The 16135-nt window shown below is 40.3% G+C and overlaps 1 protein-coding gene across 8 annotated transcripts in view; it reads left to right on the plus strand.

The window, feature by feature from the left end:
- Nucleotides 1-16135, plus strand: part of Ten-a (Teneurin-a transmembrane protein) — a 697656-nt gene that overhangs the window by 605441 nt on the left and 76080 nt on the right. The window lies entirely within an intron of this gene.

Consider the following 16135-nt stretch of genomic DNA (forward strand, 5'->3'; position numbering starts at 1 on the left):
GACTATAGCAGAGAATTGCCCTTTTTGAGCGAATACGAATCCCAATTTACTTCAAACACAAAATATTCCTCACCCCTTTTCCTATTCTACTCACACCCTCCGTCTACTTGCACTCCTATTTCCTTCCTACATCGTTTTAACTTTTAACACATCCCTTTATGCATCTCTCTGCTCTCTCAGTCAGAGTGCTGCATCTCGACATATTCCGTGTCCCAATGTAAATAAACGTGCGCCAGTCGAGTCGACGGCCGTTAACCGTTAATGACGAGACTTCGTGTGGCAACGAGCAGGGAAAATGCTTACGCCGCTCCACGCTTGGCGAAAAGGAAGCAAGCACATAACCTCAAACCTACAAAATTTACGCGGTTGGTTTTGGGTGGCACGTATGTAACGAGCAACACCAACTCCCTCCATAAAAGCAGATCGTAAAGATCGGCGCACGGAGTCGAATGTAGATTGTAAGGATCAAATAGATCGTACGTAAGGATGTATCAAATTGCATGACGCATCGTTGAGATGGTCGCAGTGAGAACTTATGTCGAGACAAGTCTCTGTTATATTTACATGCCGCGTCGCAACTGAAAATTCTGGAAAGTCTGAAATTTTTGCTAAATACTTCCACAATAGAATATCAAAAATTATGTATATAGCGTTAACGATGAATAAACAACATTATACTTGAGACCATCTCACACGAGACTAGCGATGCAAGTCTCATTGTGTGTGTGTGTGTGTGTACGGTGCTTAACGTACGAAACAGAGACATAGAGAAACGCGGAATAAGAAAAAGGTAGGCTAGAAAGTAGTGAAGGTAGTGGATCCGCCACGAAGGGTGGTGAGAGCACATCGACACACGCAGACGTAGTTATCTGTTCTAATTAACCTCTTACATTTCGTTCCCTTCCACTAAATCCCTCTTCTACCGTTGCGTCCCGTGGCGCTACTTCCCCGTCCGATCTCCTGTCGCTCTGTCACCGTCTCTTTTTTTTCCTGACCTCCTCTTTCCCTGCCCATAGTCTGGAACGGTGAAATTGAATCGACGCTCTTCGTCCCGTGTCCCTCGAACGGGAAGACGGCATCCAAGTATCGTTTCTGTTCGGCTTTAAACGAGCGACGGATGGAGGGATGGGGTTAAAGGTATCTGTCGGTCAGGCAGTCTTCTTGATTCGCCGGGAACCATTGATATTTTCTACCAGACACTACCAAGACAAAATATACAGCGTAGAAATTGTGCATTTTAGGAAAATACGTGTGTACGTGTATTTATGTGGTTGAAGGTATAGGGATCGATTGGAGCGAATGGTATCGAGAATTGTGAAACTGACGCAAATTAATTGATTATGGAAATACGGAAATTACGAAACGCAGAATATTAATAAGGATAGCTGTTATTTTTTCTGTCGTTCTCTCGCTCTTCGGCTTTTTTGATCGATCGCGGCTGGAAACAACAACCCGATCGTTCGGAACGGTTATCGTACCATTCCACTCGGAAGAGTACCATTCTTTGAATATTTAATTGGGAAGAATTTTATTTTAGCCAACGATAGAAACCGTATTTGCTTCCGAATAGAATTCATGGCCCTTGGAACAGATTCTGTTTTAAATAGATGGATTTCGTAATTCTTGAACTTAAAATAAATGATCTTTCTTTTAACGATATACACGAGACATAAAAATAAACATGAGAATGAGAAAATGCAACGTTATTAATAGGGAAGAATTTCTGGAATTAAACCTCGACCAGCAACATTTCTGGAATTTCTGCATACACCGACGTCTTCTTTCTATCCGCTTCTGAAAACACGATTGCTGGCGTGCACTTATGCAGCCAGTATTCCCTCCCTCTTCATCCGTAGCGCGGACATATTAAGCAGCGTGAGTTGCAAATACGTGGCGCATTAAGTAAGCGAATAAAGTATTCCGTTGCATGCACGTAACGCACGTACTCTTTCTCGTTTTCGTGCGAGCCACCGCGACATATTTCGTATGTAATTCTTATGCAAGATTACCGTGCGCGCCGCTAGGGGAAAATTAGTGGCGTTCGCTAGGGACAAAATTAAGGACGACTGTCTGGGCACGAACTTAACGATGTTTCCCGCTAGAATTAGGGATGCTCGCCTGGGAATGGATTTAGGAATGCATATAGGAAATACGTTTGGCCCGCGTCATTGATGACTGTACGAAATTTCTAATGAATTATTAGTATCGATATATAAAGAATTGTTAAATAAAAGACACACTTAGAATTTTCAACAAGATGATATAGTCCTTTGCTTATGGGCAACAGAAAATTTTTATTTAAGTTAGAGACACCTTAAAAATGTATAACTTTGACAAATCGATATCGAATTCACGTTTCATTTCATCTGGCGATAACAATGCTACTCGCTCCACTGCACTGCCCAAAAAGTTTGTCCAGTGACCGAGTTTGATCCACTCGCGGTCCGTGTTGCAGTCACGTGTGAGGCGCGCTCTCGCGTTTGGAAGTCTGGGCGCGTGGTTTTTCGAGCGCGGATCTCACGTCGTGTGACGTATGCAAACAAGGAGCGCATAATATTTCGTCTGCCACGTGCAGGAAAACGGCACACAAAGTAATGACTGGGCGGCAGCGTCACGTCGTCGCGGTCGGATCAATATCGGCCCCGGAATAGAAAACAGAGACGCGGGCGACGACGACGGAGCGAAAAGTGAGTCGACGCCGACGGACAAGGAAGCGCAAACGAAGCCGACGTTGACCCGTTGGCCTTCGTCGAGTTTCGGTGAAGCGTCGCAAACTCTCTTGACCGCGCGCGAATGGTCAATTTTGCATGCGATCCAGTTTTTCCCTACCGACGCTCGGGTTCTGCATAAAAATCGCCAAGCGTTCGCAGCGATCGAAATTTCCAAGCAACGAATAGGTAACATGGAAGTGGTGGGAGTCTTTCATCGCGACAGTTTGCAAGCCTGCCGCTGCGTACTCGGAAATATCTGGGGAATTCGAAATTTTCGTTTCAATTCTGACGTTCTCGCAAGTTACCACGGTTGCCCGAGACTTTGAGTTAGATCGAATTCTTCGGTGAAAAGGTAGAGAAGTTCGCTGGCGCGTTCCAACTGCTTCGAGAAAAGGGGAAAGGCAACGGCGAAAAACGAGGCAACTGTCGTTTTATTGAAATTCGCTGTTTTAGGGTGGATTTCGCTAGGACGTGGACGTGCGCGCGTTTTCGAATATTCACCAGCGTGAACACGCGTGTATTCGTGAATATGACGGAGCAGGCACGGTGGGATGAAGCAAATGACAGGATCTGACAATGAAAATCCACGTGTGCGGACCGATATTGTACTGCTGCATTTTATGTTTCACTGAAAGAGAGATACTATAAATAATAACTTATACGAACAAAGGATGCCAGACCCAAAAAGTCATATTTACGTAGGATGAAGCGTATTTGATAACGAAACATTTATTCGCAAAGGAACCGTGTATAATCTGTAAAAGTGATCTCTACTTACGAAGTATAGAGTGCATATATCCAAAGAGCGTTATTGCCTATTTGGAAAGGACGTATGCGTACGTTTCGAAGAAGTTTCTTCGCGAAAGGATCATAGAAAGCGTACACGCCCAATGTAAAATAACCTTCGCTGAAGAAAAGTGTACGTGTATACTCGTCGAAAGATAGGTTTCTAACAAAATTTCACGTTGTTGAGTTTCCCCCATTTACTATCCTGCAGCAGCGTTCCATCACATCTTCTCTACGTGCACACATCTATACTATAGCTAATTAACGACTTGTTCAAATAGATTGGCTTTCTAACGCCGAACGTCCCCACGCGGATTACCTAACCTCTCCGACGAGTCCATTAAATACACGTCTCGTTCGTTTTTGTTCTACCGTTCCTTTTCCTCTCCGCGCTTTTCCATGAACTTTCGGGGATCAAACATCTTCACCAGCACCGGCTTATACACGGTAATTCTAGAAACTAGGACGAGCTCATATCGTCCTCCCCTGAGCGAAGATAGAGAAAATTGGTAGCGAAAAAGGTTCAATGCTTTAGTGAAAAGACTTTTCTCTCGTAATATGACTTTTTTCCTAGGCGAAATACGATACAAGACCAGCGTATACAGTTGCGCTTGTCTTTTTCTCCTCTTTTTCTCTTTATTTCTAACACAACGCACTTGCCTTGCTTTCAATTATATCCACGAAGGCATTTAGATAACCGATAAATGGAATTTTTAAATTCCCCTTTGTTTCACCGTTTCCTCTCTTCTTTTTTAAATGTATTATCATGTTTTTGCTAAAGTGCTTTGTTCTATAAATATTTTCTAGAATCAAAATATATATCTATTTCGACAGTGGACGATTAATATACATATATAGGGTGCCCTGGTAACTGTAAAATGTAAAAGAGCAAATTGAAAATATGGAATAAAATTTTGTCGCGTGATGCCTCGTTTCTGAGAAAAGCGAGTTTGAACATTTATCAAATATACTTGAAATTGACTAATGCGAATTGAAGGATAAATAATCGACGAGAACTGATTCTACATGTGAAAACGAGCAGAAGATATACAATACAATTTGTTCAGAAGACGCTTTGTTTTCGAGAAAGTAAATTTGAAATTTTATGACGCGCGTGTACTACAACAGTTCTTAACTAATCACGTTCAAGCACGATTTTCTTGAAAACAAAGCTTAAGGCGAAAAAATGTTATCTTACGTTTTTTACTTACCTTCGCATGTATAATAGCTTCTTGCTGATCGTTTACTTAAATCTTGTTTCTAATTATTTCGCAAATTTTCAAACTCGATTTTCCCAGAAACGAAGTGTAGCATGGAAAATTTTTATTTTATACTTTCGACTTACTTTTTCACTCTATTGCCGATTGTACTACCGTTGCCGAGACACGCCGTATATATAAAAAAGTTTGTGTATTGTAGATGTATCGTTTTACGTTGCCATGATAAGAAGCCGTCGAAATGCTCTAATTGTCACTTCAGACATGCCTATCATTTGTCCCCTTCACAACCGACATTCGATACCATCCAATATACCAATTTTCTTAACGCTAGAACTACCGACGGTTAAGACGAAGCTATTTCTATCAAAAGCAGTGAAAATGCACAATAATAGAATATTTTTATATTTATTGATTTACTACTTTCTTACAAAAGGAATTACATGTTATGTAGTACACTTTTGGTATTATTAATCCACCTGGGACCATGATCCCTAAATAAGGGTTGGTACATTTATAAAATTATAGAACCAGTTATTTTCACTGGTGTGGTAGTTCTAATGCTAATGTCAAGATATTCTCCACATAGCTTAGGACATAAATCTGCCTATGTCCGTCAAAATGATCAATTCCTTTATTGTATACTATTGCCACAGCAAAATTCAGCCCACATATTACAAAGGCAAATAAACAAAGAAAGTATATCTCAGAGAAAAAGTTCTCAGGCAGTATTATTTCACGGTTTCCCTCGAACAAAATGGATCTATTGTTCCGTATCAAAAGCAACGTTTCCCATAAAACCGCGTTCATCGAGACGTAGGCGACAGTAACGTAGACGCGCTCGCGCGCGCGTCAGCCTCGAGCGAAAGCTATACGAACTGCTTCGCGTGGTCGCGTTTCCATCAAGGATCCGTTCAGAGGAGAATCGTAGGAGGTCCGCCAGCACGTGCAGTGACAAACGACTGGGAGTCGCTCGTCGCCACGCTCGACTGCTAGCTTCGAGTCTCGCGGATTCGACCGTCATGATTAATGCAGGCCTTTCGCCGATGAGACGTTTCTCAATGACAGTAGACACCACACGAAAATTTCTCGGAATGTAACCCTCGCCCGAAAGCACGCGGTGATCAGACAGAGATAGAAAACATGAACTAAGAGATAAAAGTAGAGAGTAGACTCGCGCGACGGTATAAATAGATAATGCACCGGATAAACGTTGGTAACCAGAATTCGAAATGAAAAGGGGACGCTGCGGTCAACTGGCTAGAACTAACCTCGCGAACGTGTTAATGATGTCCACCGATCGTAAATTTCAGGATCGTCGATCGATCGGCTGATTTGGAGGTTCGTGGGAAATTTTGAGATTCGATGTCCATCTTGTGGCATGGGTAAAACAAATGTGAGCGGCGTTGCGGCTGCACTGTCGCGTCCGTGATGTATTATTGTGTTTATCTGTGCATTGTGGTCACTGGTAACTTGGTTATTTCTCCATCCGGTAGAAGTGTTAGGATCGAGAGGTTATTTATTATGTCGATGGTTTTATTGCATCGTTTGTTACGTGGTATGAATATGGAAGGGTGAAGAGGCGATAAATATAAAGAAAAAAAAAAAAATCAATTTTTAGTAGTTCTTGTTTGGGAACAGAATATCGATTTATTAAAGTTGCAATCGTCCAATGTGAATTCACGAATAATATCTTACAGATCTTACAAATCATGAAAGATATTCGTGATATTAACTCCTCGTAACTCCCTACGATCAAGTTTTGAAAGCAATTTGAAACTCATATTCAGTGGAGAATACGTTACGAGTTTGGACAATTCGTGTAATATCTTCTCCAAAGTTTGGTAGTCTACGGATGTCAATCATTTTATCGTATGTGTCTACATATCTCTGTTATTTAGGGTAATGGAAATTTCTTAGTTTGATTTTTATGAATTTCAAATATAGAGAAAACAAACATCGCAGGTAACAACATCTCCCGTCTTATACACTCGAACAAAACGCCGTATTGTTACCGTATGCACATTAACCAATTACCAGTTTTCAACTCGCATGCGGCATAACTTTGACTGGTTCGATGCTTGACTCTCATTTTCAAAAGCGTAGAGATGAGTTTCGATGTTTGTACATTTGTACATCGAAAATATGCGACGAAAATAAATGCAAAGCGGAAACGTCACAGAACCGTGTAATTGCGTTCCTCATTGGATTGTTAACTTTTAACGATGTGCATGCATTCGAAAAGTTTTTTTCTCATCTTTTTTCGTTGTATATATACGGTATGTGAGTGATCTTTTATGTGGATCTGCACTGACGCTGGTAGACGACGTCGAATTTCCCTTTCCCAGTCTCCGTGGCATATGCGAAAGGAAATAACGAAAGGTTTAATGGCGGCTCATGGTTCGTTAATCCGTTCTATATAACGACAAAATCAAGGTCATCGGTAAAACTTTAAATAGAAAATCAAGTATTATCCTAGAACGTTTAATTAAATCACGAATGCTATATTTATAGTTTAAGGAAGAAACGAGTCAAAAACTATTTTCTACTAATTCAGTAAAATTTTTACCTTCGGTCCCGAAGAAATAGAATATTTTATTTAAATTACTGTTCGGTTTTAATCATCTCCAGTGATAGCGTTACGGCTATACATTCGATCATTTGTCGCGTCATTGACTACATTACGAAAAATGCATTTAATTATGCGAAGTCACGTTCTACCGTTGGCTATAGTCATCGTTGGTTGTCGATATCTGCAAACACACCGGCTGCATCGTAAATCACTGTTAGTTGACAAATCAACGGATTCATTGTTTATTAAAGCGATTTACGGCACGTTGCCTCGACGTGTTCGCGACACGACTGTTCTTTCGTAACGGTGGGCACAGAAATATATCGCGGCGCCACGGTCGATCGTCGTAGGTCAGACGTGTATAGCCTGCACATAAGTATGATAGATTATTCTTTCAACCCCATGTTTTTCCGCGAAGTAGCTTCGTTAACCATGTCATGTAAAGCGACCATGCGTTCCGCTCTAATTTATTCAAAGATGCGACCACTTTCTTTTTTGCCAAACCCGTTCATTCTTAGCCTCATTGCCACTCTTCTCTCTTCTTACACATTTGCTACCACCGATTTTTGTGTTCGTTATAGAGCCTAGAATTTTTCTTTAAATACAGTCAGTATTTAAATAAATTATTTCTTTCTCTCGCATATACATTTCCCTCCCATACAATCCGTTCAAAAAACATTTTAAATTCTCTTTAACCTGAATATGCTGCGTCTTATAGATGGTCCTACTTAATAACGCCGCTAACTACTGCGTGAAGTATAAACCTATTTTACTGTCTCCACCATAATACTAGCCGCCATTGTTCCAATGAAATATTTCATATTATCTTCTCTTCGATAGGGAACATCGTTGGGAACACGGCCAACAGGATTTTAATTATATGCCAATTAACAAACGCCAGTGGGCTCGGTTGTTGTTGCTACCGCGTCTCCAGAGCCACTACCGGTGACGTAATTAAAACGCGGCATGGTGGCGTCTCTGGGCTACACGTATCCCGTGGTGCAACAAAAAGTCGGCGTTTTCCGCGACGCGCGTGCATTTATCTCTGCAGTTTTCGAGCAGAGGTTAATTTCACGCGGCACGAACTCCGGCAATTGCGCTTGTACATCGTTAAGCGCGCGAACGTAACTGTTCGACTTAACCCGAATTGGAGCTATTCTAATCCGGAATGCGCGTTCGACTGCAACTACTGAACCGATTGAACGACATTAACGCGGTAAATATATCACCGAACAGATCGCGATCGAGATCAGGTTTTTTTTAAACGGTATTAGATTTAAATTGCTAGAAGCTGGAGTGCAAAAATTAATGCAAACAGTTTGGAAAGTATTTTAGTTACTAGATCATTACGTCCTACAATCGTCTTATTTTAAACGTTCTGCACTTAAATAATATTCTTTCCGAGTTCCCCATAATTTCAACTCCACAAAATCTCTTAAATATTCTCTTTTTGATATAAATTTTCATATATATAAAGTAGAACCCTAATCATAAAGAAATTGATCATTCTATTCAATAAAATCCATAGATTCTGAGTCTACTATTGAAACAATATTCTCTGAAAGATAGTAATAAGCATAGCTCTTTTTTAAACTCGTTCATTTAAGATCAGTTCAAAATTCGTTGGTGAATAGAAATTGGTAAATTCGTGGCGTTAGGAAAGTCTAGTGATAGAGCGTAGGTCCGCGAATTTGTTAGCTGGTCAGTTGATTGGATATTATTAAGCGTGTTCGCAATCGATAGCGCGACATTCGCGTCATATTTACGTTAGGAACAGCGCACGTTTCGTCGACCCTCTTGTGTATCGTCACGTTCGTTTGACGATATTAACGGTTGGTCAGTCGCGCGGATACATATTGCTCCGCTGTCACCAAAAGTCACGTGGTCTCTAACCAAACACACATTGGCCGAAATCGCAGCTGCCACTAGTGCGCCATCGTCCATTGTTACGAACCGTCGCATTTTCTCATTTTACTACGATGCTACGTGCCGCTGCTTCGTGCCAGGAAATTAAAAAGCAATTTATCCGCGTTAGTTTTCAAATTTCGGCGATGGTAAATACGACGAAAACGCGTGTATTCTATGAGACAATTGAAGAAATGAAGCAGAAAGACAGAAAGAGTTGCGACGATTGCTGCATGGTAAACCCTAAGAGAATTACAAACTATTATGTACGATAAGGTAAGGTTAGGTGTTAGTTTATTATTTGATGAAATTATTGAGGAGAATTAGAAATAACGTCCATGATACCAGATAATATGGGATCATATGATATCATAAAACGGCGAACTGTTACGCAGGATAAAGTGAGGTTAGGTTTAGTACAAAGTACTAAAAGAGCGACATTGTTATGATAATTTGTCTTTATTATTTCAATTTATGCAAACTTAAATACGAATGGTTTTCTTATTGTAGGTATCACTTTGATCGAATATAAAATCGTTAATGATAATTTTTTAGATCCGTATCGTGAAACTGTAAGACGACCAATTTGATCGTTAAGGAGAAGTACGGATTCGTTGTGGTGGAAACACGATTATGTTAACGGGGACAGTCGTGAACTTGTTAGAAACTGCTACCGCGATGTTGCGTACGATGAAATTTCTGAATGGCACTTAAAACTGCGCTCGTTGTTCGCGAATGTTGTCGCTATGATGGCGACCAGATACTCGTCCGCCGTTTCGCGGAATGGGAATTGCGCTCTAACAAGCTATAACCATGTATGTTGATTTTTATGGTACAGTACATACTGATACTTGATCTTGCTTAAACGAGTGCTCGCATACATTGCTTTTGATTGCAATAATAACAATAAAACATACATTTATAACACTGAATAGCTTCAATTCTGAAGGAGATGTGACTTGTTCAGAGGAAACGTTAGTACTTTAAACATCCGACTTAATGCTGAGCTAAAATTTACTGGTACATTTCTCTTCGTATATCTTTCTATGGTGAAATTTCCGTACTTAACATTTTCGATCGATGGGGATATAATCTCCCATTTTTCTCTAGTGAGCTGTAACTTCTACTTGAGAATTACTCTTCGTGTTCGGAACATTAGATGTTTGACATTAAATAGACTTGCTAGATATACTATTTAATGAATTCTTTTCTATACAATCGCAATCAAGTGACATACTAAAAAAGTAATAAAATTAAGTACAGCTAAATATAATTATAATTGTAACCAATTAAATTCAGTCCGTCAAATCTCTCATTTGAGCTTCAACGCCACCAATTCAATTTGACCAAGGGCTAAAGCGCCCTACAAAAACCGAGAAAAAAGCAAATAAAATTATAAACGGGAACAAAGGTGGAAGGAACCGCGTCCTTTCGTCCAGATTTCTCGAGGGACAGTTACGGTAGTGCTTTCTCTCCGGTAACGACGAGTCACCGCGCGTGACTCTCGCCCGTGGCTGGAAATAAATTAATCGCGTGCGAGCCGCCGTGCCGTGTAATTCTCTAACAGCTAGAAGATTCCACCGGCCGGCCAACTACAGAAAACGCGTTCTGGGAAACGTGTACTTCCCGCAAGAGGGATGCTATAGAGACGGAAAAAACAGGAACTTAATGAAGAGGAAGAAGGGTGTAGATCGTACAGTAGTAACGTAATATATTCGAGATTCGCAAAACGCATGAAAGGAAGGAACTTGCCAAATACTCACTCGAATAGATTTCATAGAACAATCCATTTTCTCGCAAAAACATCGGCAGTTACACGAGGAGGTCACTTCTAGATAATTTGATGGAAAACATCAATTTCATAACTGGCTCACGGAGATTTATAAGCAATGGGAGAAGTGTGATCTGGAGAAAATTCCAGGAGAAAAGTCGGAGGAAGATAAGAACGAATGATTTCCGAAAATATCGATATTGATGAATTAGAATGATCGGTTATCATAACGTGGAAGACAGAGGGAGTATAAAACAGAATAGAGAGGGCGGCGCAATCACGTGAGCTCACGGAACGAGCATAATACCATCATTAGAGGGCGTCGTCGGATTCTTCCGGCATACAAAACTCGACACGGGGGCAGAACCGTTCTGGTCTCGTATAAATAAGGTCTGAAAGGGGGAAAGACGTGAAATCCCCAGCTCGGCGCTCGATTTTACCAACCTAGAGAGGGTGAAGAGGTGACTGGTGCAGCTCGCGAGAATAATATCTGCCGCTTATAGAACGGAGAAGGTAGAGGGCGTAGTAGGGCGAAGAAGCATAAGAAAAGAAGAGCTCGATAATTAATTGGCTTCGCATAAGCTTCGCCCCATTTTTCTTTTCTCTTGCACGGGGTGCTCTTCTTCCTCGTTCCTTCGACTTCCTTCTTCTTATCCCACCAGAGAATTCTTCAAACTGAACTCGAGTCTGCCGATGGCGTAGGGCGTAGAGGAGGTTAGGTTCGGCAGGAAGGCGCTGCTAGCAGCGTGGAAGAAAGGAGAAGGATCGATTCATAATTTAAACGAAAATCTTGGAACATTCGCGTTTCGAAGCTCTGGCTGTGTCGTTAGGGATTTAATACTAAATGGGGACTGCGATGTACTAGTTGGAAAGTTTTGGTGAAGTTTCGAGAATGAGTTCTAGAGCGAAAATGGATGATCGAAGCAATTTTATTTTGTGAACTATCTTTGTGGCGATGAGAAAACATTTTATGTAACAGATGAGTTACTTGTAGGTGATATGCGCATGGTATGAAATTGTACGTATATTTGTTGAAAATATGGGACGCCGAGTAACCTTGAAAATTATAATTTGCTAAATTAATATGATTGCTGTCACGGGGGTTTGAAAGTGATTGATAAATTAGCATGGAAGTAATAAGAATATTAATGAATTAATAATAAAGATTATTAACGATAGTTTCATGGACAATTTACCGATACAATTTATATCATCATTATTAATTGATTACACCCATATACTTTAATTGATTGTATTCATTACCAATTTCGATGTTCTTTTATTCTTATTCTTACAAATTAATGATTCTAAATTTTACAATTAATAAACGATCAAGTCGCAGATGTTTCTTTTATTTTAATTTTCTATGAAACCAACGAGATTTTTACGTAAACCATAATTAATGCATATTCCACGTGAAACCACCACCCTGCCTTGCCCTAAATTTAGCCACGATCAAGAACGATTTTCTTTGAAAACAAAACTTTCCGCGACGCCCCCGAGAAGGGGTAAAATAGGAAAGAAAGTAATTTCAAGATCCTTGCCAAAAGGGCCATCCTGTACTCGATTGTACCATGGTTTCCCGCACAAAAGCCTCGTCCCTCTTCCTCTCTGCTGGATCAGGAAGATTTAAGATTCCATATTAACCGCGAGCAAAAAAGTTCGTCTTTATTTGCATTCTATCAAAGGGCTTTTGAGAAACCGCCTTGAATCCGCCGTACTAAGCCATGGCGGCGGCTTTTCAGCGAACGTTATTTCACGCCGGTGTCCGGTACACGCGGAGGCCAGGGTTCCGGTCCGCGTCGATCCTCGAAATTTCATTGTGACGCCAACAATTCGCCTAGACGATTAAAAGTCCCGAGGACTCCCGGTCAAACACCCGGCGAACGTGGTAAAAATGAACGAATCGGTGCTAGCCTTCCTTATACCCTCAATTTATTATTAATTTGAATACCTCTTTGTGAATATGAGATTGAAAAATTTCAAATTTTTATACGTTTAGTGGAAAAGATAGAAGAGCGACGTTTTAATGACTTCGATGATGTATTATGATGGAATTTGAGTATCGAGACCTTAAATAGAGAAACACTTTTTGTATATATACACTTTACGTGCAATTTCATTCTTCTTCTAAATGAAACTATAGCCAGACTATAGCGACTCTAGACACCACTTTAAGCTGCTACAATCTAATACGATGATTACTAGGGAAGTCTATCGCGAATAACTAGATAAGGATTGAAGTTATTGAAAGTTAAACTAGATTTTATTTGCTCGGCAGAAAATTACAGTCTTCGTCGCACGTCATATTGTTAGAAACGTAGAGGAGGCGTCTGTCATCGGAACTGTTTATACGTGTCAAAATAGAGACACCACAAAGAGAATAAAATGTTCATTTAGAGAGAAAAGAACACGCACGCGAAGAGAAGTAAATAATTAAATAAATAAATTGAAGAAAGTAGAACAAAACGAAGTGCATGAAGGAAAGCTACGATAAGAAGAAAGAAAAAGAAAGGTTAGGGGGATTGTAGAGATAACGGCGGTCGGATGAATAAAGCCGAAGACGACCAGGCACTTGACCGAGCAACTTTCTAAGAAGGCGCCATCACTGCGAGCTCTTTAAGAAAAACTGATATAAAGTAATGGATTTCCAGGGTGTTCGGTAATCACACTCGCGAAAAGGATCCCATCCCTTTCGCAGCTCCCTCTATAACCTGACACTGGAACGGAAGGAGAAGCGGAAGATGAAGAAAAGTGGCGGATGCCTGGCGAGCTGCGACAGTCTGAGAAGTGGCATTACATCTGTCGATATCTCCATCGGTTCGCGATCAAATAAAACTACGATCTTCCTCTGATCTCCTTCTTCCACTTCTTCGTCCTTTTCATTTCTACTTACACGTTTCTTTCCCGTTTGTTTCTCTTGAACCGCGTTTCCTGTTTCGTCAATTCCATCCGGTTTCTAGTTTCGCCTCTGTCTCTTGGCCACTCGAGTCGACGAAGTAATTACAAGTTCGTCGATTAGATCCCATAGAAGCTGACGCATGCAGGTAGGTATGTGTGTGTGTGTGCACGCGCGCGCGTCGGTACGATACGGAAGTTCTTCGACGACAGTCAGACGCCAAAATCCACCAGACGGATTGCCAGCGCCGCCTACTTGGCAACTTCAGAGAAATTGGAAATCTGACCGGGAAGAAGACCAGGTTATATTCCTGAACATTCTTGCGTGTAATCGAAATAGGTGATCGTATGTTGGTTTCTGTACTATATTCATCAAGGATGATGAGAGGTTATGCGAATGTAAATCCGGGAACTTTTTCCTCGCAGGATAATTGGGATAATGTAGTTCTGGATTGTAGATATAGCAAAATTTGATTTTTTATAATACGATCGCATACTCGTGTGTATTACATTAGAAATCGTCAAATTACATAGCGTCACTGTTGCAATATTGAAACTAGTATATCGGCGTTGCTTTAACCCAAATTGTTTTCTTCGCCATTATTATACTATTGTCGATATTAACATTATTGGCGCGTCGTTTATACAGCGTCAATGGTTCTGCGGTGGATAGACTAGGACCAGTGCATTTTTTTGTTTTTCGTTTGAGAAAACGGGGAACGTGCGTCTAGCAAGTTTGGAGAGGGAGTTTGAAACTGTTGCAAGAGAAACTCGCTGCCGTGTTTGTTTTGCTGTTAACGTTAGCTTCGGCCAGGGGTTTCTGAAAACAACTCCCTACCGGTGTGTTATGGTTTCAACCGATGTTCCTGAGTGTCATATCTGATTGGTTACAGTCGTCTGAGTGGATTGGCTACCGTGTGTGTATTTTGTGTTCGAGTTGCGCTCTGTCAAACTTTGAATCATAAAGGGTTGAGTTGTTGAAGTTATTAAGGTAGAAGGTTCTCAAAGAGATGTTATTTTAAACGTTCGCAAATTGACAATATCATTCTCTTTGTTGCGGTAATAAACTAACTTTTAATTATTATTTCGAGGTAGGTAATAAAAAATTATACAGTAATATTAAAAATTAGAAATGTTAAGTAGATTATAAAATATAAAATGTGAATAGATTACACTTAAGGACTGTACGGAAATTAAAATTTCAATGCTTACACTATTAATTATATCTATTCGATCTGTTTGCATCGCAGCATCCAGTATGCCAAATTTCGAAATGAACATGCCTAAAAATATGTTTGAGCGATTTGCGATCTCGATACATACATAGTTGCGATTCTTCGAGTTGCCTTGGGAATAGCCGCAATCGCGTGAATTTCGATCCTGACTGAACTGCAGTCACGATAATTGCAAGCCTGCAAGCTGCGCTCGTAACAATCATGCGAATTGCGATCCAGCAGCTGGAGCTTTCGCAACTTGTGATCGGAGCAGTCGCGATAATCCGACCCATAGCCGCGATAGTCGCGATTATCCGAATGCACGCGACCTAAATGGCTGACGTCCTGCGAATTGTGACCTCGTAAGATGCAATCAGAACTGATATTGAGGTTAGGGTTGATACTGAAGACTATAAGGAGGAATCGTAGCAGTGAAAAGGGCAGGAGGTTAATGAAACCGGTTTTTGATGAGAATCTTGATAATATTTTTCTCCCCCCCCCCTTTTTTTGTAAATGGTCGTACTAGAAATGTAGGTTATGTTCTTTGAAGCATGGATGAGAAATCGAATATTTCGCTACTCGTTTTGAAAAGTAAGAAATAAGAACAAATATTATTCCTTCTTTTTCGTTTTAAACAGTTCTTGTGACGAAAGATTGGAAGGAAATATGATGGAAATGTATTTTGTCGTACGATTGAAAATTTTCATAGATTGAACATAAAACATATACGTATCTACATGATGTTTAAAATTATGGACATTAAATTAGGTTAGGTTGGATAGAACTGGAAAATGAGAGATTTTGCGAAAATAAATCCAAAAGGGGAAAATTATTAAAAGAGCGTAATTAAATTATTATATATGAAAAAGACATAGTTTAAACATAGATGATGTAAAATTTTTTATTTGAAACATCAGCAATTGATAAAAATTTCTTTGTTTGACTGATTTCCATTGAACTGCAAAGTTTCTTCAAATCTGGTTCATTCTCACCCTATATATACGGAAAACAATGGCGAAGCAAGAAGTTGCGAGAATGGGATCCAGCGGAAAGCCCTCTAG

Source organism: Bombus fervidus, chromosome 1, assembly GCF_041682495.2.
Source record: "Bombus fervidus isolate BK054 chromosome 1, iyBomFerv1, whole genome shotgun sequence".
Lineage (NCBI taxonomy): Eukaryota > Metazoa > Arthropoda > Insecta > Hymenoptera > Apidae > Bombus > Bombus fervidus.